General features: G+C 39.4%; 1 long non-coding RNA gene across 2 annotated transcripts in view; it reads right to left on the bottom strand.

Annotated features, from left to right (window-relative positions):
• The window catches only part of LOC148133481 (uncharacterized), a 278397-nt gene that overhangs the window by 87058 nt on the left and 165811 nt on the right, over window positions 1–25528 (bottom strand). The window lies entirely within an intron of this gene.

Raw genomic sequence — 25528 nt, forward strand, 5'->3', positions numbered from 1 at the left:
CAGGGATGGAAAGCAGGTAGTTTAAATATATAGACATATACTATTTTCATTCAGTTCTGCCAGCAGATACTCTCCTAAAACATTTTTGACTGATGAGGAAAATATTTACAGCCCAACATAGATTATTTTTATAAAATAATACAGCTATAACAGTGAAAAACAAATGTTCTTGCAGATTAAATCATGGGAGATAAGAGAAGGTCATTACTTTTCAATATGGAATGGCTCTTGTTACATGCAAATTTATTTATTTATTTATTTATTTATTTATTTATTTATTGTTTGTTTGTTTGTTTGTTTGTTTTAAATTGATATGCTGTCCATTCCACTATCCAAAGCAACTTTGGTTAGACTAGATAAAACAGCAGACTAGATAAAATGTTGTTGAGTTCTACATGCTTTCTTTTATTCCTGTAGGGTTTTTAAATGAAAGAACACAGCAGAAGTTTTAGAAAACCAGAGGAAGATTACAAGTGGAAATTATATTGTTTGCCCTTCCCCCACATTATTCTTCCTGAATGAGGCAGGGCAATTTGAAACAAACATCTGATCTGGACTCCATCACAGAAACAGAAGGCTCACATAAATAATATGATTAATACAGAATGAGTGTTATTTAACTTTTTATTTCCAGGATTCAGGTAATGTGGGCGGCTGTATAGCCATAAAAAAATGATACTATCTAGGCACAAGAAGGCAGTTTGGGGGAATCTCAGGAAGGAAGGAAAGAAGGAAGGAAGGGAGGGAGGGTGGGTGGAAGGAAGGAAGGAAGGAAGGAAGGAAGGAAGGAAGGAAGGAAGGAAGGAAGGAAGGAAGGAAGGAAGGAAGTTTTAAAAGATGGCAGATTCCAAATTATCCTAATATGCTTTAAGACCACAGATGGACTATGTGAGGAGTAAAGAAGGAATGCAAAATACTGAAGTTGACAGAACTTACTTCAAGGTTGGAAGAGTGGGAGGAACATTATCTTGTAAAGCCACTGATGAGGAATTCTGAGAATTGGGATTCAGCAGCAACTAGCCTCAAGGTCTTCATTCTTATATTAGGGTATAAATCTTCTCATAATGATTCAAGTGATTGAGAAAGCTACTGTAAAATTAATTTAAGAAATAATTAGTGCCAGTGATTAAAATAATATTGACAATCAACCTCAAAAATATTCAAATCCTTGGCAGTCCCACAAAAAAAGCCTGGGGTGTGTGGAATGGTTAAGGTTATGGCAAAAGAATTGGTGTTGCTCAGTGGCTTAACAGATGCCGGAGAAGATCTGTGCTCTGGTGATTTGTGACAGAGTGAGCTCTTATCACTTGCCTCAGCTCCTGCCAACCTAGCAATTGGAAAGCATGCAAAATGCAAGAAGATAAATAGGTACCGCTTTGGTGAGAAGATAACAGCATTCCATGTTTCACTGTACTCTTTGTGCCATGGAGCGATGTTATGCTGACCACATGACTGCTGAAACATCTTTGGACAGCGCTGGGTCAATGGCTTAAAGAAACAGAGATGAGAACCATCACCTAAAGTCGGCTACAAAAAACGGAGTAAAACTTGTAGGGATTCTTTTATCTTTTAGGGTTAGGGTAAAAGGTCCACCCTGTGAAAAAGATCCACACTGATTTTAAAATGCAGCAGGGGCATCATAGGGATGTCAAATAAGTAAGGATGGCCATTGTGATTGCACAAAGCCTGGCCCTTTTTTCAAAAGCCATGTCAACTAACCTGTCAATACACATGAAAAAAAGGATGGGATATTGGATAGTCACTGGCACTATTTTAACCCTTTTGCTAGCCTCCCCTTGTCCTGGAGTACAAACAACTGGAAGAAAAAGATTTCAGCCATCTTCTCAATCTGCTTAGCACTGGCCCTGGTGACTTGGAAGAATTTTTGCTCTATATCTACTTTTGAAAGTTAAAAGGTACAAATGAATGTTTTCAAAAAAATAATTTGAAAGGCAAAAGCCTAATCTTTGAATTATCTCAGATATATCAAAATATTCTGTCCCTTTCCATTATAAAGGACATATATCTATTTTTAAAGCTTTCAGAATTAGCACAGTAATTTCTGAGTTCGTACCAATATATCATGAAATCTATTAATTTTGACAGCCTATGAAAGAAAGCCACATTTTAACCTTCTCTTTAAAAAAATGAATTGCAGCAGCCTCGTTTTTTCTTTTTCTTTGAATAAATGAACTGGTAATTTAATTTATGAATTATGTAAAATATCAACCAGCTATTTCTGTATTGTTTGACATATGCAGTGCATTGGGATGTTATTCATGAATATGTTAAACTTTTAATATTAACTACTGACATGGAAGGGAAAAGATTGGACTCAAGAAAAGGAAATACTGTACTTTTTGTAAATCCAAGCATTACTTTACAGCCAACTTGGAAACATAGTGGAGTTCCAGTTGATTGTGCTCGCTGTTCTCATTTAAGCTTCTATAAAGTGGAATTAAAGGAAAGTAGAAAATAAAAACAAGATTGCTGTATACAAATGGCTTCAGTATAGTGACTAGTTATCCCTCTGGAATTTCAAGCAGAAATCTTTCTCAGCCTTTCTTGTAGGTGCCAAGGGTTGAAACTGGGATCTTCTGTGTGCAAATCATCTCTTCTGCCAATGACCTATTTTTAAGCAGAGATTTTTTTAAAAGCAAAGAAAAATCAGAATCCCTCAAATTAAACTCAACTCCAATAGTACAGAGCAATAGTATAGAGCTGGTTCTCTCTGCCTTTTTCTAACTTTCTGATGAAGTCTATAGCTCTAGGATTCTCTACCATCCCAAGACAAACCAGGGCAGACACTGCTTAGCTTTTTTCATCATTGGTTGTGATTGGCTTGGTTTTACACACTTATTATTTGAATTGGATGAATCATTTATCAAGAGAGGTATCTAAATCTGCATGCTAATTATCTGCATATTAACACTCTAATGATGGCATTTAACTCTCTGTATATGATTTAAACATTAAGCAGTCTGGAAAAATATACCCCCTGTGCTACTGACATATATATTGTATTTTTCGGACTATAAGAGCACTTCCCTCCCCAAAGTGGGTAGAAATGTCTGTGTGTCTTATAGAGTGAAGTAATGTTGCCGAAGCCTCGCCATCTGCCGGCCACCACCCTTCGGCCTCTGCCTCCCAGCAATTTGCCTCCTTGCAGCAAATAACCTAGTCAGCTTCAGCACAGCCTGATTTAGCACGAGCAGTTGCATCTGCTTCCCAGAATACCAAAAATCAGCTGTTCCAGGCTGCGGGGATTGCTGCCTCCGTGCGCCCATCTTCGGCCTCCACACATCCTGTTTTCAGCCCATTCCAGATGGCGAGGATTGCCACCGCCACCTATCCCCACCACTTAAAATGGGCTGGAAATGGGATGCATGGAGGCCAAAAATGGGGCACACCAAAAATGGGGTGCACAGAGGCTGAAAATGGGGCATGCGGAAGCTGAAAATGGGATGTGCGGAGGCCGAAAATGGGGTGCACGGAGGCAGCAATATTTGGCAGCGCCAATGGGCAGCGACAGCGCTGATGCGCAGTGCCGATCCCCGCAGCCTGGAACAGGTGATCATTGGTATTCTGAGAGGCTGATCCAACTGCCAATCAGCTGCTTGTGCTAAATCAGGCTATGCTGAAGCTGACCAGGCTGTTTGCTGTTTGCTGCAAGGAGACAAATTGCTGGGAGGCAGTGGCAGGTGTTTTTTTTTTTTCTTGTTTTCCTCCCCAAAAACTAGGTGTGTCTTACAGTCCGGAGCATCTTATAGTCCAAAAAATACGGTATGTTTTACTCTAGCAAAAAAAATTTTTTTTTTTATTATCTCCAATTTTCATCAGTTGCACACTCTGTGAGTTGTCAATCTCTAGGATGTCATGGAAGTAAATGTTCCCAGAGTGGTTTTCCTACCTTCCTGTACCAATGTAATGCCTAAATAATTGTTTGAGTGGATGTCCAGTTCTATTGTGCTTTATTCCTGTTCAAAGCAGGCAACCTACTGGGAAAGCAGCCTTTTGAAAGAGCATTTGGTTTACTATCCAGTACTTTTATCAGATAGATTAGCAACATGAAAGAAACAATAGATTATGGAGCAAGGTGAGTGAGTTAAATTTTGTGCTTCAACTCTTTTCCAAATATGAGGGCAATCCAATCCTATTTTCTTTTTAGTTTTCTCCACCTGGGGCACTGCTACATGAAATTGGTGCACCCATTCAGAATCAGGCCTAGTTTTGCCTAGTTGTAAAGTTACCAAGGTTGGAGATCCCTGGTCTATAACATCAAACCCTCTCATAGTTTTGCCTAGTTGTAAAGTTACCAAGGTTGGAGATCCCTGGTCTATAACATCAAACCCTCTCATAGTTTTGCCTAGTTGTAAAGTTACCAAGGTTGGAGATCCCTGGTCTATAACATCAAACCCTCTCATAGTCTGTCAATAATGATATCATCAGATCAGAGATTTTCTGTTTCCAGTTATGAGAGCCCTTAAATTGGGAAGAATAAGAAAGCAGTTACACCAATAAAAACCGATCAAGAAGGTCTTGCTTGACCTTTTGCTTTCAAAAGTTCATTAGAATTGTAAAAACACATTCCCTGAATGTTTTGATGAGCATTAAAGGGGATACTATGGGATAGCACACAGTACACGGAAGCCAGTGGTAAGGTACAAAAATGTCAGGAATGTGTCAAATTACTGAAATAAATGAATGTGCAAAACTCTGCTTATTGTTTTGTCAGGTAAAGGCATATTTTATATGGCACATGAGAGCAGAAAATTGCTCCTCTTCTTGATTGAGAGATCAGCACACTTTACTTGTGCACATAAATAAACAGTACTTTTTTTTTACTTCACCTTTCTGGCTCAAAGTCTATGCCAAGCCTGAATTTGGTTTACTGGTGGATTGGATTATATCTGGGTTATGAATTCAGTTTGAAACTTGGAAGCTGAAAGCGGGGAGAGCTGAGGTGGATGGAGTTCCAGCCAAAAGAACATAGCTGGACAATGAGTCAGCTGAGTTCCAACATCTGCCTGGCCAGAGGAAGGAGGAGCGAAGTTGCCAGGCAACCGTTCCACATCCCGGTTGGACAATGTGACATATTGTTTTGGAAAATTGAGAAAAGTCTAGTTATAGTGACGTGGAAAGCTGGGAAACTTTCAATGCTGGCTTTTCACTAGTTAGTGCCAAGTTGGTGCAATTCAATAAACTTGTTCTTTGAGGAATCAAAATGCCTAGGAATTCATTTTACAATGGTTACATTTCTTGGAACCTGACTGTCTATTTAGGCGAAGACACACTGGGCCCAAAAAATTGCTGGTCTGCCCAACCAACAATAGTAATACCTGTCAACTCATAAAATATTTCTATGGTCTTTTTAGAGTTGCCAACAGAAAGGGAGGGGGTAAAGGGGTTTGAAAGAGCAGTGTGTCAGCTTGGAAATCAAAAGTGCATTCCATACATAGTTTTTCAGAGATAGTAACTAGGTGACTAATGTTTCTGCTGCATAAAAATCTAACTGGAGAACATGATTGATGACTTGACTATGGATGTGTCTCATTGGAGAATATGAATTATGACACACCCAGGGGTGGGGGAAAACAAGGTCAAGGGTGACAATGAATTATATGTGTCAGAGTTGGCTATACCCAGGCAGTGCCGGACATGTTAACTCCCAATAAATCCTTTGAAATTTTGGAAGTTTGTCTTGAGACTCATGATTTAATTGGGGTAACTGCCAGAATCCTGACAGTACCAATAAATGCTTTTAATTGTAGAGTTCTTTTTCAATATTATTATTTTATGATTTGTTTTTATTATATGCCACTCAGAGACACAGTTTCATATGGGCTCAACCAGATATCAACTGGAATCCAAACGCGCCTTTTCAAAAGATAACTGGACTTTGTTTTTCCTTGAAGACGTTTCGCTTCTCATCCAAGCATCTTCAGAACTCCAGTTGCCTTCTGAAAAAGCACCTTTGGGTTCCAGTAGAACAACTTTGACCTGGATGACTGAGAGCCAGTCCACTAAATGGAACCAAACCTGGAGGGAGAAGGAGAACCAGCACAAAACTGTGCGCCCAGATCTTGAGCCCTAAAGCTGGTTCAAAAGGATAACCATGATGAATGATATCAAAAGGCAGCATAGGCAAAATCAAATCCAAAGATCACTCTCATTCAAATGGCAACCAAACATTGACCAGTTACAGGAGCTCTGTGATTCATCTTCTCTTTCCTACAAAGATTCTAGAAGACCAAGAAAGGTCAAGAAATGCATGGAATTTAAGAAGGTATCTTAATTTGCTCAAGTGACATATTTCTCCCCACCCTACTTCTGTCTCAGCTAAAGAAAATGACAGAGCAGAAGTTTCTGTGCTTGGCATTTGAAAGGTGTGAAATTAATAGACTGCAGAGTAATCCTTGTAATGACTAGATAATGTAACAAGGAACCTTATCATTTGCAAATTAGGGAGAGTCATTAAAGGTTATGTAAGAATAAGTTCATAATGGCAGTCTTATTACCTGTGATTCCAGCCTGAATAATAAAAACAGTGTGTTCATACTTTTGTTGGCCCCTTTCAACAGAGGTGGTATTCAGCAGGTTCTGACCAGTTCTGGAGAACCAGCAGTGGACATTTTGAGTAGTTCAGAGAACCGGCAAAAATCACCTCTGACTGGAGATTTTACAGTATCTTTCCCCTGCCATGCCCACCAAGCCACGCCCACAAAGTAAAAAAAAATTTGAATCCCACCACTGCCTTTCAACATTATGAATTCTCTGAAACAAATTAGAGTTGGCTAGGTTGACAGAAATCCCTGCCAATAAATCACAATAGTTTGGCTTCCCATGATATACTAAGCCAAAGTTTTTTAACCGTGGCAACTTTACGATGTATGAATTTTAGTTCCCAGAATTCCCCAGTCATCATGCCAATTACAGTTGGGAACAATATTGTGAGTTCCAATGGTTCTGTGCCTTCCCCTCCAAAATGTCATTTGGGGAGGAGGCCTAATGCTGGGGGATTCCATTTTGTGCATGCTATTCAAACTAGTGCTGTATAGGTATGCAGATTTACAGAGCAAATTCAGAGTATGTGTGGCATCAATATAGCACTTAAAAGAGCTGCATCTTTCCTGGACTCATGCAGCCATCCTTTGCAGTTGGCATAGGTTCACGACACACAAATTCCTTGTAAGTCACACTTGTATAATAACCGTATTCTGTTATTCTATTCCATTCTTTTCTGCTCCGCTCCTCTCCGCTCTACTCCACTCCACTCCATTCCATTCCATTTCATTCCATTCTATTCTATTTTCTATTCCATTCCATTCTATAGAAAAGACACATTTGCTGCACATCTGTACTCCAGTCTGCATTTTCTCTATCAAATCTGAATTTCTGCACAGCTCTAATAACAAACTCAGTTTCCAATGACCTAATACCAAAGAAACCAAATACAATGTTCACACTTCTGGAATGATCACTCCTTGAAGAATGAAAATGACAGAGGGTGGCAAACCTCATTAGAGAATGATGACTGGGTGATTTCTTGATAAGTACATCTCTACTGTATTTCTTTTAAAATTATACTAATATTTAACATCCTTTTCATACTATTTTACAAGATAATAGCTCATCACTAATATACACCAAAGCTTCTTTTAAAAAAAACATTGTCATTGTATATACTATTGTTTGATATAAACAAGTTTTCTGCATTTTCTGCACAAAATACAGGTGGTCCTCATTTAATCAACACTTATTTAGTGACCATTCAAACTTGCCCCGGGGTTGAATGAGTGGTCACTGTGGCCAGTCTTGAAGTTCAGGCTGTCTCATGGGTGCTAAGCAAATGGCCCAGTTTCCTGAATGTCTCAGTGTCCCACAGTCACATGAATACAATTTGCAACCTTCCCTGTTGCCTTCCCACAAAACAAAGTACATGGAGAAGCCAGCAGGAAGTTGGAAGTTCACGTGAAGTCCTTGCTTAACAATCCTTGCTTCAGTGACTGGAGACTGGTGGAACTGCTGTCACTAAATGGAGCAGTCATGTGCAGTTGCACTTTATAATTGTGTTGCTTAGTGATGAGTCTAGTCCCAATTACTGTCATTAATTGAGCACTATTTTTAAAACAGAAAACAAACAAATAACTTCATACGAAAAGCAGGATGAAATGCCAGCAGCAAAATACAATACAATTCACCCCATAATGATGGAGCTGAATTTAAAACAAACAAATTTTCTTTAAAAGACTCTGATATATGTGCTGAACCAGAGGAATCCACTACAAGCAAGACTGTCAACTCGGAAATCATTCCTATGCCTGTTTCCAAGTTTACATAAGAAGGAGGGGGGAAGGGCCTGATGGAGCAGTGTGGCAGATGAAGGCCAGAAGCACATTCCACACTTATCTTGTGGAGATTGTAGCCTAGGCTACTGGATCTTCTGCCCGCAAAAATCCTTCATTAGAGAGTGTGATTGATGACACCCAGCCTGTGAACATGTTTTGTTGGAGAATCTGATTTATGACACACCGGGGGGGGAACAGGGTCATAGGTGATAGTAAATTACGTGTCTCAGAGTTGGCTTCATATGGGTTAGTGCCAGACATGTTGCTCCTAATAAATCTTTTGGATTCTTTTGAAGCTTGGCACAAGGCTCATGATTTAATTAGGGCAATTGTCACAAAGGCCTGCTGATTACAACTTTTCAGGGCTCTTGTTAAAATGACCTCACTCAAGTCCCCTCCCAGCATCAATCATTATCCCTTCCATTCCTTTCTTCATCTGGTCTCAGTCTACTCCATTTGCTCAAAAGGAATGGATGAATCTCACGCGTCCCTTGTCCTTTACCCCAGTGATCCCCAACCTTTTTTACGCCGCGGCCCGGTACCGGCATCAGCTGGGCGCCGCCATCTTTTTTTGATGAAAAAGTGCTTCCGGCGACCTCACTGGAAGCACGTTTTCATCAAAAAGATAGCGGCCACGCTCGTGAGCTTTCCGGTGAAATGGCTTTTACCCGAAAGCTCAGAAGCGCTCGCCGCCATCTTTTTTGATGAAAACGTGCTTCCGGTGAGCTTTCTACCCGGAAAAGCTCACCGGAAGCGCTGGCGCGCCATCTTTTTGATGAAAACGTGCTTCCGGTGAGCTTTCTACCCGGAAAAGCTCACCGGAAGCACTTTTTCATCAAAAAAAGATGGCGGTGCCCAGCAAGCCAGCAGCCCGGTAGGAGTTGTTCGCGGATCGGTACCGGTCCACGGACCGGTGGTTGGGGACCCCTGCTTTACCCCAAGTGGCAACATTGGCTTTTTCCCACATTGTTTCCAGACTGTAAAATTCCCTCTGGGCATGTCCACATCACATATTATTGTTGAAAGAAAAAATGGGGAGCAGACTTCATGCAAACTGGTACAAAACAGAAAGGGTGCCATTGGTGGATAGAAAATTGAACGGGACTGTGATGGCGAACCTATGGCATGCATGCCAGAAGTGGCACGCAGAGCCATTTCTGCAGGCACGCAAGCCATCACCCCAGATCAGATTCACTGCATATGTGCATGCACCTCCCGCCTACCAGCTGATTGTCAGGTATCTGCTGCGCATGCGCCGGGCAGGTTGCATGTGGGAGACACGTGCGCGTGCACAGAGGTGTAGGGCACACGCGGGGTGTTGCACACACATGGGGAGTCATGCGTGCATGTGCAGGGGGCATGGGAACATGGGGGGTCATGCGTGCATGCACAGGGATATGGGAGGTCATGCACACATTGCATTATGGGTGCAGGCATGTGTGTGCACGCACACACACGCACACACTTTTGGCATATGACGATGAAAAGATTAGCCATAACTGCTCTAGGATGAAGATGGTTTGCTGACTTAACAGATTATCATTGGATCAACCATAGTTTTATGTGGCCACCCAGCAGAGAACAGAACAGTCTGACAGCCAAGTAGGAAACGGCTTCATATGGCAGTGACCAGCTGTTGAAAGGAAGGGATATGCAGGCACTTCTGTCAACTGAAGGTGAGGCTGCTAATACAGAACCCAATGACAGAGAGCATCTGTTCTGAAGAGCTTAAGATGGCTTAGGTCACATAGAAGCAGTTTTGAATCAAAGCTGGCAAAAATAAATGTAAAATGCATTTGCAATGGGCCAGAAATAGGGGGGAGGGAAAGATAACATCATGTCAGCACTTAGGAAGTGGTGAATGGTCTTATAGGCCAAAAAAAAAGTGTGGCTCCTCCCTCTCTGAAAAAATATATTGCCTTCCCCTGACTATTAATTATTAGGAGAGCAACGAAATAAATACATAAATACCTTTGATTAGCCTACAGTCACCATTGTAAATTACTAGTTATGAGAAATTGAGACTATGACATCATCTGAAGGCAACTGCAGCTTTATGAAATGGCAGGATGCCCACAGGCCCAGCTGTGCGCCCAAGCAACAGAGGGAAAGCTATGAACATGACAGAAAGGCAAATATGGGAGTGAGGAAAGAGAGAGAATGCTGGATGTCCAAGTGGTGAATGCCATGAAGGGCAAAGGCAATAGTTTGATATGGTATTTTCTAAACTTGGCAATTTTAAAATGTGGGGACTTCGGCTCTCAAAATTCCTATGCTGGCTCTGGAATTCGGGGAGTTGACTTCCACACATCTTAAAGTTGCCAAGTATGAAAAATACTGGTTTAATAGTTGGCATAATAAAGTTAAAACTGATAGAGATAAATTCCTTTTTATATCAAGTTGCTGTCAGGAAAACCTAGCTGACCCCAGCTAATCTTGAAAAGGTAAGCAATGTCTGATCTGATTGGTACTCAGAAGGCGGCACAATTAGAAAGTCAAAAACAACCCAGGAAGAAGCTATGGCAAATGATTCCTATCTTGTTGCCAAATATATATGTGAATATCTACATATGGACACCAGGAATTAAGGTTTATTCTATACAGATACAATTATAACTCTGGGACCTATTTAGCTCTCAGGTATAGAGGAGATGTTGAACTAATTCTAAGAATTGTCCAAAGTTAGCTTATCACACTATTTTTTTCTGAAACTACCAGTATCATTTTTATGGTTCCCTGACCTGTTCTCTCCTCTTTTTTTCCTCACTCTTCTCCCTGTAGTTTTCAAAACCTATCAAGGCGTAGCGTATTAGTTTTTCCTCATGAAAAATCAATGGGAAATTGCATCACCCTTGTTAAACATTGCTGTCAAATTTTGGTGTGTGACCTTGAAGGCTCTGAAAGCCATCTGAAGGTCTAGGGGAGGATGCAGGTTTTGCACTGCTCTGCAGATTGCCCCTTCATGTAGACCAGGGGTGTCCAACCTTGGCAACTTTAAGACTTGTGGACTTCAACTCCCAGAATTCCTCAGCCAGCTTTGTAGACCATGTAGGTCAAACTCGATTTCATTGCAGGTTATGTTTGACCTCGGAGGGCCAGGGGTGTGTGGCTGGGGGGGGGCATGACCATGGTAGACATGGCTAGAGTGGGCAATGGTCATGGTGCACGTGACACGGGACGTGTCAGGGGCATCTTTAGTGGCCAAATGCTAAGGCAGGACTTTGTTAAGACCCTCCCTCTCTCTCATTATAATCTTCCTTCCTTCCTTTTCTTTTTTTTTCCTTCCGTCTTAATTCTCCTTTCTTCTTCCTTTCCCTCTTTCCTTATTGTTCCTTCCTTGCTCTTTTCCCATCTTTCCTTCTTTTTCTTTTCTCCTTTCCTGTCATTTCTTGCATGCTCAAATGCAAAAGAGGAAACATTTCTCCTTTTGTTTTGTTTTTAGTTCGCTTTGCTAGCCCTCTACCAGTGAAAATGGAGCACAGCCCCCCACCCCACCCCAAGCTCCATTTTTACTGGCAGAGGCACCGTGGGCCTGGCCTTTGCTATTTCCAGGCCAGCCCCATGGGCAGGTCTAAGGACCCCAAGGGCCGGATTTGGACCGCGGGCCTTGAGTTTGACACCTGGTGTAGACTGTAGGCTTCAACAGTAATGTGGATTGTAGTCTACAGATTTGGAGGTGCCGAGTTGCAGAAGGTTATTCTGAAATATGTTTCATGAAGGACACTATTGAGCACAAGTAGTCCTCAGCTTACAAGAGTTGGTTTAGTGACCATTCAAAGTTACAACGGCACTGAAAAAGTGACATGACTATTTCCCACACTTATGATGCCTGTAGAATCCCCATGGTCACATGATTTACATTTGGATGCTTGACAACTGACTCACGGTTATAATGGTTGCAGTGTCCTGAGGTCATGTGATGGCCACCTTTTGTGACCTTCTGACAAGCAAAGTCAATGGAGAAGCCGGAATCACTTAACCACCATGTTACTAACTTAACAATTGCAGTAATCCGCTTAACAAATGTGGCAAGAAGAGTTGTAAAATGGGGCATAACTCTCTCAACAATTTCTCACTTAACAACATACATTTTGGGCTCAATTGTGGTTGTAAGTTGAGGACTACCTGTATTACACAGGAGTGAGGAAATTGATGGACATTATTGTTCTAGATCAGAGGTCTCCAAACTTGGCAACTTTAAGACTTGTGGACTTCAACTTTAAGACTTGTAGAGCTATGCTGGCTGGAGAATTCTGAGAGTTGAAGTCCACAAGTCTTAAAGTTGTCAAGTTTGGACCCCCCTGTTGTAGATGCTAGAAACAGCTGCCTCATGAATCTGACTTCTTTCTATATCTCTTCTGGAGATATATAAACTATTAAAAAAGAAAAGGCCCTGCTTTTTCATGTGGTGCTTATAAATATCATTTCCCATTTTGTTGTGGGCATTTTCACAGGAGTTTTGGTATCAGTTTTTCCTCCTTTTTCACAGTTTGGATAATTATACCGTGCATTGAGCAAAGTCATCCGATATGTGATGATGGTACAGAAATAGCTGCTTGTTTCTAATGGGAAATTTGCCTAGAGAAGGCATATTTGGGGGAGGGGAGAGAAGAAAAAAGGAAATAAATGCCAGTAATACCGGTAGCTGTAGGCTGGCTTCAAGTGGTGCTGACCTTTCAGTCAGATTTAGTGGCAATCATTAACATAAATACATTTCCGTATAAGTGACACATGCTACAGTTTCTGGTACAGTAATGTTTACATAGCATTGTCTCCATAGCTCTTATCTTTTGCACTCAGAGTACAGTGTCTTTTCCAAATCTTGACAAAGCTTCCTGCAAGACCTAATAATTCTTGTTTGGCCAGTTTTTTTAAAAAAAATCTCAAGATGGTCTAAAAATTCTGATAAATATATTCTGTACATCTGAAACATCAGAGAAATCCAGGGGTGGGATTCTACCAGTTCACACCTATTTACTAGAACCAGTTGTTAACATTCTAAGCAGTTCGGAGAACTGGTTGTTAGAAGAAATTACTGGCCTAATCTCGTAAGGAAGGCAAGAAGGAAACATTCTGGTGTTGCTTACAGAAACTGCCTCTCCGTTAACCCTTATTACATTCTTGGCAGGACTAGACTTCCTGTCTCAGGAACGTCTCTGGAGTTTTCCCCCACCCCTTTGCTGGTACTTTGCTTGTGTGGATGACCATTCAAAGTTACAAAAGCACTGAAAAAAGTGACTTATGACCATTTTTCACACTTACAACTGTTGCAGCATCCCCACAGTCATGAGAGGCCAGGCGAGGAGATGTGTGCCTCGATGTGAGTGATGTTGAGTTGGCCACGCCCAGCCAGTCACATGACCACCAAGCCATGCCCACCAACTTAGCCATGCCCACAGAACCGGTTGTTAAAAAATTTGAATCCCACCCCTGGAGAAATCACATTAAAATAATCAGATATTAGATCTATCTTTATTTTCAAAACTATAGTGTGGGACAAAAAAAGCCAAAATGCCACTCATATCTTTCATCCTATTCCATGGCAGTCCACTTGAGATCCCACAAATCAGGCTCCCCAGCCCCATCAAGGAATTCCCAGACAATCAAACAAAACGCTGCTTAAGCTTTTAATGCTATATTAAAATGTAGGGTGAAATTTACAAAACGTGTCTGCCATTAAGGAATCAGTAAATTCTGACTAATTTAATCATAATTAAAGAAAATCCCCTCAAGATAGGAAAATTCTCTGACTACACAGGCAACTCCAAGAGCCAGACCCTCTCACCCAAAATTGTAACAACTCAACACACAAAGAATCAAGAATTGACATGTTAACAGAGGGAAAACAATCTGCATAAATATTACTGTTTCCTCCCATTCAATTCATGGTCACCTTTGAGAGGTGTACAATCCACTATGCCATCAAATAAACCATATTTCCCCTCAAACAAATTGCCTAGTGTGTTTATTTTCATGACCTGGCTTGGAAAATTGACCAAATGAATTTTCTTCTAACAATAGTGCAAAGGGATAATGTTCCAAAGCAGCGCAAGAATAATTGACATATGATATGCATCCCACTTTTGGATGTGTTCACACAGTACATATACAAGTCACCCCCCCCCCCTCCAGATTTTCACAATATCTCTCAGGTCATATTTGTTTCTCCAAGTCTGAATGTTTAATTCCTTCTCTTTGTTGCTTAAATATGCTTATTGATTGGTACACAAACACTGGGGATATTACTACTTACTACTTTGTATTTGAAGGATTTTTTGTAAGCATTTTGATGCTTTATTCAGTTTTCATATGCAGCCATCTTCAAATCATTATCATTATCCCTCCCTTCACTCACTCAGTACCAAGTTGTGTAAAGAAATTTAAAGGCTATCCTGAAAACTATTAAAGAGGGATTTGGTGAAAAGATTACAATCTAGAGGTTGAGCAAGTATAAGTAATAACCCACGTTGTTGTTTTTTTTAGGAACTGAGAGAAACCTGACAGGCTTTCCATTATTATAGAAATGGATTTTTTATATTTCTTTCATACCCAGTGGATTCCAGGAACAGTAGGATTCATGGACTCTACTAGGCTAAAGAAAAGTAATCAAAGGTAAGGAGAGCAGTAGAGAGAGTAAGTTACCTGGACTGAAAATTTACTAATGTATACTAGTCTTCTCCAATCTGGTACCTTCCAGCAGAGTTGGATTTCAGTTCCCATAACTCCCAATCAATACAATTTTCAAAGATTGCATTGGTGGCTGGTTGGTACTCTGAACAGGATTTTATTAAGGCAGAATAAACCAGATGTTTTTTATAGGTATCATTTGTCTCTTTAATTAAGCATAGAAGCTTCTGATAATTGATTAAATTCATATATCGTGTAAGTCAAACTGAAAAACGGAGTTTATATGAAGCCAGTTATTAGTAGGATACATTTACACAATTGAATAAATCATGGTTTGTTTTACCAATAGTTTGATTTACATATAACACAGGCATAAATCATAGTTTATTGCAATAACTGGATTCATATACAGTAATATGAGACAACATAGGCTTTTACAATATGCTAGGTGGAAATGCAGATCAATGCCCTTAAGCAAATTCAGGCAATGTGGCTAGTTTATAATTCCACATGCTGTGCAGTGAATTATGGTTCAAATCATCCATATTTAGTGCTTGTACAATATCAGTCTCTGTATATCTGACAATGTGATTGAGTAGAAAAAAAGCAAATGAGAACAAGTATTATTTGTCATAAGCATACATTCTTTTAATGAAATATAATTAGCACTTCCATTATGTTTGAGCCTTCCCATGGTTGACTAAGCCTTCCATCCTTCCGAGGTCGGTAAAATAAGGACCCAGATTGTTGAAGGCAATATGCTGACTCTGTGTAAACCACTTAGAAAGGACTGTAAAGCACGGTGTAGCAGTATATAAGTCTAAGTGCTATTGCTATACATTCTCTGAAATAATTTCAAATGATAATATAGGACTATAGCATCAATGGCAATTTTAAGAAAGTCAAATTTAGAAAAGGATGATGTTCAATTCTGCTTCTTTATTGACTGCATCCCATCCTCATTTTAGCCTTTCATTTTTTGCCAGTCTTATCTTTTCTATGAGGCTAGATAATTTTGGATAGAAATTGCGGAAGTTCAAAACTAAGCCTTTTGGAACACAGGCAAACTGCCACTGCAATATGCTGATAGTTAAGCTGAAAGCACAAAGGAAAATTGACAAGGTTGTGTCACTGTGGCAACCACTTCTTATGATTAACCCAATCAAATGCTAAGGGTGCAATATGAAAACGTGTACCTTATCAAGACACATCTCTTCACTATCTTATTTCCCCAATTATATCTGTACTTCTCAGAATTGAGGAAGGGTTTGCATGTCTGTGAACCCACAAACATTTCAAAGAAAATTACAGGATAAGCATATTTGATCAGCAGAGGGGGGAAAATCTTCTCCCATAATTCATTTTCAAATAGAGATGTCACAAGGGCGTAACAGCTGCAAGTAGCTTTCTTTGTTGCATGGAATGAGGATGGGAAACAGAAAATATGAATGACTCATGCTTCTGATTTGTCAACATGTTCTAAACTGAAGAGTTTGATCTCTCAGTGATAGTCATGTTGGACTCTAAAGTCCAAAGCTTTTCACAGAGTTTATTTTTGACATCGAACAGCAAGCAAATGAGAACCAAACAGCAGATCTAACAAATTCCAAGGGACAGAGGCAGGAATCACAGATGGATTGGCAAGACATGGCTTGTGTTGTCACTCAAATAAGATGACTTCTTTAGAAGGAAGGCAAATATATACTGTAAATAACATTAGTATTTACATTAATAATTTCTCAGATAGCCCACAAGAAAATGTTTGATGTAATTATAGAATCTATGAGTTATTAATCATCTAGTCTAATTCCCTGTCCAAGGAATAACCAATCTTCAGTAAGACAGTAAACCAAATTTACAGATCTTTAAAAAAAAGCAAGATGTGGTATATGGACCAAGGACTTTAATTATCCAGACACTTGTTGCAGAAAAATTCTGCCTGCCAGATAATCTGAGACTCATCTTGCTGATAATTTTCTCACTCAGAATATGGAGGAAACTACAAGAGGATTCTTGAACATTGCCTTGATACAGACTTCTTTGGCTTTTCAGATATTAACCAACAAAATATGGGCATGTGGAAGTAGCACAGGACTTCTTGATTTTAAGAGAAACTAAATATGAGTATGATTGAACATGTATTTTTAACTAATGATAAGTAGAATTCCAACGTGGGGAAAACTAGGACAACAACCAAAGAAGCCAATATGGCTGAGGAAAAACAATGAAAATTTGAACACAGAAAAGAAATCATACCATATGCACACATACATACCCATCATACTATTCTCTTTTAGGGTAATCAACATTATGCAGAATGCAATAAAGAAATTAGAAATAGTAAGCCAAATAAATGAAGGGTACAAGATAAGAAAAAGGAATATACCTCAATTATTTTTAATAAAATAGTAAAAACCTGGTATGAACTACATTACACACACACATCCCTTAGACTTACACATGCCACATGCAGCATTCCTGGCCAATGGTAAAGAAAGTGCTGGAAAATTTTGGCACATTTTCATCAATATGTCATAAGTACAATCAAATCCATGTTTTACCCCATGTATCCTCAAAATAGAAAGTACATATAGGATATTGACTCATACTCAGGATTTATTTTTATTTATTTATTCATCATATTCCGTTTGGAAAGTATTACACTAATGGGATTGCCTGATTTTATTTTTTTCTCCATGGATAGTTCAGCAGCAACTTTCAATGGGTGAGAGGATGGATCAATAAAACTAGTATGTATGTATTAGGATTCCTAAACAGATTTAAGTGGAAAAGAACATTTTTGCAAAATAGGTGCTCCAGTGAAAAGAATACATAGGTCACAGTTCAAACAAATCATTTTACACATTTGCTAACTAACTGAATGAATATAAACAATTGTTTGTCTTTGACTGTTGACAAAGCTGCTGTCTTTTATGCTGTGGCATTTGCAATGGCAGTTTAAATATGAAAATAATATTTTTATTTTCCCTTTTAATATTTAAACTTTTCTTCAGTTTTATTTAATAAATAATAGCATTAGTAAGCAGTAAGCCAAGGATCTGGTATAATCCATCATCTAGTAATTCAATCTTTGGAAGAAGTTACAGTTAACTTTTGGCTATATTTGCATATACTGTACTACCTCAGATACTAGGCAATCCATGACCCAGTGAGTCATCCTTTCGGATATATTTTCTTACCTAAACAGAAAAACAGAATGAGTGGGGAAAAAGACAGAGGGAATGGAAGTGAGTTCCAATTTCCTGTTGGCTTCCCCATTGACTTGTGGAAACCTGGGAAGGAGTGCTGAAAAGCACAGTCACTTTGACTGCAACAGTGCTGTAGCAGCCACAATTTTGCAAATATAATTGATATACAAATTCTTGAAATTTCAACTACAAAGGGTTAATGGATCCCAGATTATGCATTGTTTAAGTTAATGGATTTGAGTACCTTGATTCAAAATATTTTATGCTATGGTTCACTGTTTGGACTAATTGAAGGTTACAAACAGACAAGAGAACTTTACTAAGTGTATAGATTGTTTCAAGTCCAGCAAATCTGCAACCACTTCTAACCTAAATGTTCTATCGGTAGAAACTAAATAAAATTTAAGATCAAAGTCAGTGGTTTGGTAATACAGTCAAAAATGTGTGCCCCTTCTCTCCTACACTTCTGCTTTAGTTGATGGAGTGCCTGTCTCTCTTGCAAAGCCATTTGGTCTGTGTCTGTCTGTCTAATTTTAAAACCACCCACAGAGGTATTTTTTGCAATTTGCATTGCAGATTCCCTTCTCTGGATCTTCCCATTTGTTTCTGTTCTTCTATGTTAGCAGTGGAACATCTAAAGTTTCCTGCCCATGTGGATTGATTTTCTGTAGTGTTAGCAAAAGAAAGATATATTGAACTTAATGCAGAGCATCTAAATAATACCCCTAATGCTGGCTATTTTTAAAATATGACCAGGAGATAATTGAGAAACTGCACCTGCGGACCTGTCAGACTCAGCTAGAACAGGCATAAATCGAGGTCTATGAGATGCACCTATAAAGAAGGAGAGGGGCTTTTTGCAACGTTTTCCTTTAAATTTCAACAGATTATTATATATATGCTCAACAATCTGACCATACCCCGAACTAGTCAACATTAATAAATGTTCTCTAGCTTTCAAAAGAATATATTCACTGTGGCTAAATATATTCTATTACATTTTTATTCCAGAAACATGCTTCCAAGGTTGCCCAAACGTAAACATAGCACCTCTCTGCAACTTGTGTACAATCATGGGAAAAGATGAAGGTTATCATACCTGCATGTATGTTCCAAAGCATCCTTTTGGAACTGAATTCAAAAACTAATTTAAGAAAATTGCCCGGAAACAAACATAAAACCTATTCGGCATTGTCATAGCAGCTATAGTAGGTAAACACTTGAAGAGTGAATAACAGAATAACAGAGTTGGAATGGAATTTCAAGGTCTTCTAGTCCAAACCACTTCTCAGGCAAGAAGCCCTATACCATTTCAGACAAATGGTTGTCCAACCTCTTCTTAAAAACTTCCAGTGTTGGAGCACTCACAATTTCTGGAGTAAAGTCATTCTACTGATTAATTTGTTCTATCAGGAATTTTCTCCTTAGTTCTAGTTTGCGTCTCTCTTTGATTAGTTTCCACCCATTGCCCCTTGTTCTGCCTCCTGATGCTTTGGAGAAGAGGTTGACTCCCTGTTCTTTATGGCAACCACGCAGATATTGGAATATTGTTATCATGTCACCCCTAGTTCTGTTCACACAACATACTTAACCTGACTACTAAATTAACCCGTTTTCTGGATTCATTCAATAATTGAGATTTATGTTGAACAAATATACTAATCCCTAAAACTGAATGATGATTACAACTAAGCTTTGTCTAGGATATAAAGGCAGCCTCTAGGCCTTTAACTGATCAATGACAAAACACCAATGTAGCAAAAAAAAAAAAAAAACCTAACAGTTTTCTCCCTGCCATTTTTTCTCCTCAAACCCTGCACTCTCTATGATCCCCATTTATCTTCACCCTGAACAGTTTCTAAATTTTCAAATGAATCTCTCAACTGTGACTATCCAGAAGATTCTAGAGGCATTCCATGAAAGAAAACCCATGCTGGAAGCTAGAGATGTGCTTTCTGTTAATTAAAATTAACTGAAAGAATTGAGGCAGGTTGAATGGGTGTATATATAGGTAGTCCTTGACTTACGATCACAATTGAGCCCAAAATTTCTGTCGTTAAGTGTGACATTTGTTAAGTGAGTTTTGCCCCATTTTATAACTTTTCTTGGCACAGTTGGTAAGTGAATCACTGCAGTGGATTAGTTAGTAACACGATTGTTAAGTGAATCTGGTTTTCCTGTTGATTTTGCTTGTCCCAAGGTGATCATATGACCTTGGACTCTGCAACTGTCATAAATGAGTCAGTTGCCAAGCACTTGAATTTTGATCGCATGATCATAGAGTGGGGTTCCTACAAAGGAACCTACATAAATGGGGGGAAATGGTCATAAGTCACTTTTTTCAGGGCCATTGTAACTTGGAACGGCCATTAAGCAAACTATTGTTAAGTCGAGGTCTACCTCTTTTGGGGAGGGAATGACAAAACATTGGATATAATACAAACTACATGACTTCTGTGGGTCAAAGTACAACATTGGGGGTTATGATTTGACCATCACGATGGACATCTTGTCATTTTTCATCACAGCAGTTTGTTCCAAATGTTTTGGAGCCCCATGTTCCTGATTCCCGATTCCCAAAGCATCAGAAAAATAACAGAATCGCGCTGATTCATTCGAGCTCACAGAAATCTTTGACACCATCTGACGTAAACTGAAAACAGCTTTTCGTGTACTAGGCTCCCTGTCTGACCTCTTCTTTAAGAAGCAGAGTAAAGAGCTTGACGGTGATTGCATAAATAGCTCAACACAAACAAGAAAAGCATTGAGAAGAACATCTTAGCAACTGAATAGAACGATCCACCTCTGAGGAATAGAGAGGTTTTCTGAAATTCGGCCTTGGGAAAGATAAATGTCCCCTAGACTGTACACTGTACACTTTTCATTTGATTTTCATCACTGTTTAGAAGCAACACAAGTGCTGAATTTAAAAAGTATTCCTGGGGTAGAGCCAGCAGTCTAGCAGCAGAAAAAGATCATACTGGATTATTATTAATTATTTGTAAAGGGCAAATATGAAGGTAAAAAAACCCAAAAATCTCCATGGTTTATATTGTACCAAGTCATGTGAGAGGCAAGAATGTGAATGTGGGGTGGGTTAGGGAAGGTACATGGTACTTTTATAAGAGCCCACTGGACCTGCAAGGTGTGTGTGTGTGTGTGTGTGTATGTGTGGTAACAGCCATCAAATGCTAAAGGCATCCCTTGGAAACATGCCAGTTTCCTCTTAATTAAAAACAGGAGAAGGACAAACTTGGGAGGAAGGGTACGAGAGCTTTCTTCCCCCTCCCGCAAGCCTAATTATAGATCTCTGTTTCAGCAGGTCCCCTTGTTCTTTATTCTCATCATCAAAAGCTGTTATGAATTGCCACATATGAAACAAGCTGTTTTAAACATTTTCCCTTCTGAGCATGCTAGATAAAAGCTGATCCATTCTGGGATTCCCACCTTTTAATTGCTGAGTCTGAATGAGCTGCAATTTATACCAATATCATGCTGACAAATCATGGCAACATCACTGAAATAGAGCCACTGTTGTCCTTTACAATGGTTGTTACTGTAGGGCTGTTTTTTTCACAAGCTCAGCAAGTTTAAGAGGTATGGACTTTAATCCCAAAATTCCTGAACCATCATCTGCCCCCTCAAAAACAAAAAAAAATCCCACCCCCAGAGTTCTGCGTGGTTCTCACCCTAATGTTCTTCCAAATTTTTTTTAAAAAAACTAATAGTTCTGCCTGGTCTTGAAATAGAATGGCTACTGAATCTGTGTAGGTTGATTTTTATTGTTGATTTGGTTTTTGTGCTGCTCTGAAATCTATGATCTGTTTCTTAATTGTTGTTATGCTTTCTTTTAAAATATGGAGTCAGGCTGCCTCTAAAAGAAGGAAGGAAGGAAGGAAGGAAGGAAGGAAGGAAGGAAGGAAGGAAGGAAGGAAGGAAGGAAGGAATTCTAAATAAGTTTTCACATAGTTACATGAACAAAACCACTTAAGGTCCTACACTTAGGCAGGAAAAACTAAATGAACCGCTATAGAATAAGCAGCACCTGGCTCAACAATAGTACCTGTGACAGGGATCGCACCTGTGCAGTCCCTGGCTCATCAACAGAGGGATAGCATGATAATCAAAGAAGTGATAGAATGACTTTATACTGCCCTAGTTAACTCAATATTGGAATACTACGTCCAGTTCTGGTCAGTTCAATAAAAGAAAGATGCTGAGGCTCTAGAAAATGTGCGAGAAGAGCAACAAAGATGATAAAGGGTCTGGTGGCTAAACTGTATGAGGAATGGTTAAGAGAACTAGATATGTCTAGCCTAATGAAGAGAAATATTAGGGGTAACACGATCACCATTTTCCAATATTTGAAGGGCTATCATAGGGAAGAGGAAGTTTACTTATTCTCCATAGCGCCTGAGGGCAGGACAAGAAGCAACGGATGGAAAAGAGATCCAATCTGGAACTAAGGAGAAATTTCCAGACTGTAAGAACAATCAATCAGTGGAACAGCTTGCCTCCTAGAGTTGTGGGAGCTTTTAAGAAAAGATTGGAAAGCCATTGGACTGGGATGAATAAGGTCTCCTGCCTTGGTCCGGGAGCTGAATAGAAGACCTCCAAGATCCCTTCCAGCCCTATGAGTCAATGGTTCTAACACCTAAACCCAGTCTTTAGCACTGAAGGCTAAGAGGCCTCTTCTTTTCCTCTGTGCAGAGTGTATTTCCAGTGACTAGTTCAGCAACTCACCAAGAAAGCTTGGATTATGGGAAATCCCTCAGGATCATAGAGTATGGAATATGTGCCTACTTCTTAAGAAAACTATCCGCTGCCATAGCCAAACCTCTAAGCATAATCTTTGAAAGATCTTTCAGAACCAGCTCCTTGCCCAACCTATGGTTACAAGCCACAGTCATTCCCATCTTCAAAAAGGGAGACCCAAGCCTAGTTGAAAATTACAGACCAATCTCCTTATGCTGCGTCACCTGTAAAGTCATGGAATCAATTATTAACCAATCCATCATCCTCCATTTAGAGACAAACAACCTACTATCCAATAAACAATTTGGTTTCAGAAAACAACTATCCTGTAATCTGCAACTCTTACACTGCAAAAACATATGGACTAATCAACTCGACCAGGGCAAAGCAATAGACGCAATCTACATAGACTTCTGCAAAGCCTTTGATTCAGTGGTACACGACAAACTACTCCTAAAAATAAAATCTTATGGTATCTCTGGACAACTGAATAACTGGATAGAAGCATTCCTGTCAAACAGACAACAAATGGTCAAAATTGGGAACGCCCTATCAAATCCAGTACCTGTCAATAGTGGTGTTCCCCAAGGCAGTGTTCTAGGACCAACTCTCTTCATAATCTACATAAACGACCTTTGTGATCATATCAAGAGCAATTATGCGTTCTCTTCGCTGATGATGTAAAGCTGTTCAATACCACAGACAATACTACTACCCTTCAAAAAGATCTAGACTATGTATCTGAATGGTCTAACATATGGCAACTCCAAATCTCAACAAATAAATGCTCTGTCTTACATATTGGAAAAAAAAAATCAGAAAATAAAATACAAGCTGAATAGTCAAGATCTTGTTGATGACCCAAGCTCTGTAAAGGACCTGGGAATACTCACCTCTAATGATCTAAGTGCTAGAGCTCACTGCAACTACATAGCCAAAAAGGCATTAAGAGTTGTTAACCTAATCCTACGTTGCTTTTTCTCTGGTAATATCTCACTACTAACCAGAGCATACAAAACATTTGCTAGACCAATACTCGAATACAGTTCATCAGTCTGGAATCCTTATCACGTATGTGATATTAACACAATTGAGAAAGTCCAGAAGTATTTCACAAGAAGAGTTCTCCACTCTTCTACCCGTTTATAGAATACCTTACGCCACCAGACTCGAAATTCTAAAACTAGAAAACCTCGAATTACGCTGCCTTCGGTCCGACTTAAGCATGGTATATAAAATCATACATTGCAATGTCCTACCTGTCAATGAATACTTCAGCTTTAACCATAACAACACAAGAGCACACAACAGATACAAACTCAAAGTAAACCGCACCAAACTTGATTGCAGGAAATACGACTTCAGCAATAGAGTGGTCAATGTCTGGAATACTCTACCCGACTCTGTAGTCTCTTCCCCAAACCCCAAAAACTTTAACCTTAGACTGTCTACTATTGACCTCACCCCTTTCCTAAGAGGTCTGTAGGGGCGTGCATAAGCGCACCAACGTGCCTACCGTCCCTGTCCTATTGTTTCTCTTATTCTTTTATTTTTCTTATATGTACCCATTTCATATATTCACAACTATGTATACACTTGTACTTATTATCTTGTAAACAATTGACAAATCAAAATAAATAAAAATAAATAAATAAATAAATAAGTATAACTGAGCTAAGCCACAATGTCTCCCATCAAGCAAATTAAATACTGTTTCCTATGCGGTTTAAGATATCTTACGGATTTAGCAATACAAAAGGCACAAAAGCTATCACATATAACTGCCTTTAGGCACCAAAATGGTAAGAGGCTTATCTGTAGGCTCCCGTGGCGATATATTCTGTATGATCTTAGGCTAAATATCCATTTTCATCACTTCCCTAAATGTCACCCTCATCAGTGCCCTATTAAACTAGCTCAGCAGAGCATGCCATTATTTTTTAATGCATCCAATTACCCTGGTCCTGATCCTGGCACAACGTAGCCATGCCAGTGGCCTTTCATTAAACTCAATAGGTCTTTCTGATAAGTCATTCTATTCTATTCACATGAATACTGTGACCAAAGTATATTATTTTCATTTTGCTTCCGTTCAGAGAAACAACTGCTTTCACAGCTGCCATTCAACAAACATTTGCTCTGTGGTAGGTAGCTTAGCTTGCAACTATTTTTAGCATAAAGTGATTACAGCTGATACCCTTAAGGTTCACTCGAAAGTGTGGTTGTGTCTGATGGGAAGCTGCAATTTACGCAGACCTCCTTCTATATAAATGATAATGTACATTTGATGAAAAGAAGGACTAGGGGTGACATGATAGCAGTGTTCCAATATCTAAGGGGCAGCCACAAAGAAGAGGGAGTCAAGTGCTTGAGGGCAGGACAAAAAGGGATGGATGGAATCTCATCAAGGAGAGAAGCAACCTAAAACTAAGGAGAAATTTCCTGACAGAACAATTAACCAGTGGAACAACCTGCCTCCAAAAGTTGTGGATTCTCCAACACCTAAGGCTTATAAGAAGAGATTGGACAATCATTTGTCTGACATAGTACAGGATTTCCTGCCTGATCAGGGGGTTGAACTACAAGACC

This window comes from Notechis scutatus, chromosome 1 (assembly GCF_049901735.1).
Source record: "Notechis scutatus isolate UNSWTSFEM ecotype Mainland chromosome 1, rNotScu1.2, whole genome shotgun sequence".
NCBI lineage: Eukaryota > Metazoa > Chordata > Lepidosauria > Squamata > Elapidae > Notechis > Notechis scutatus.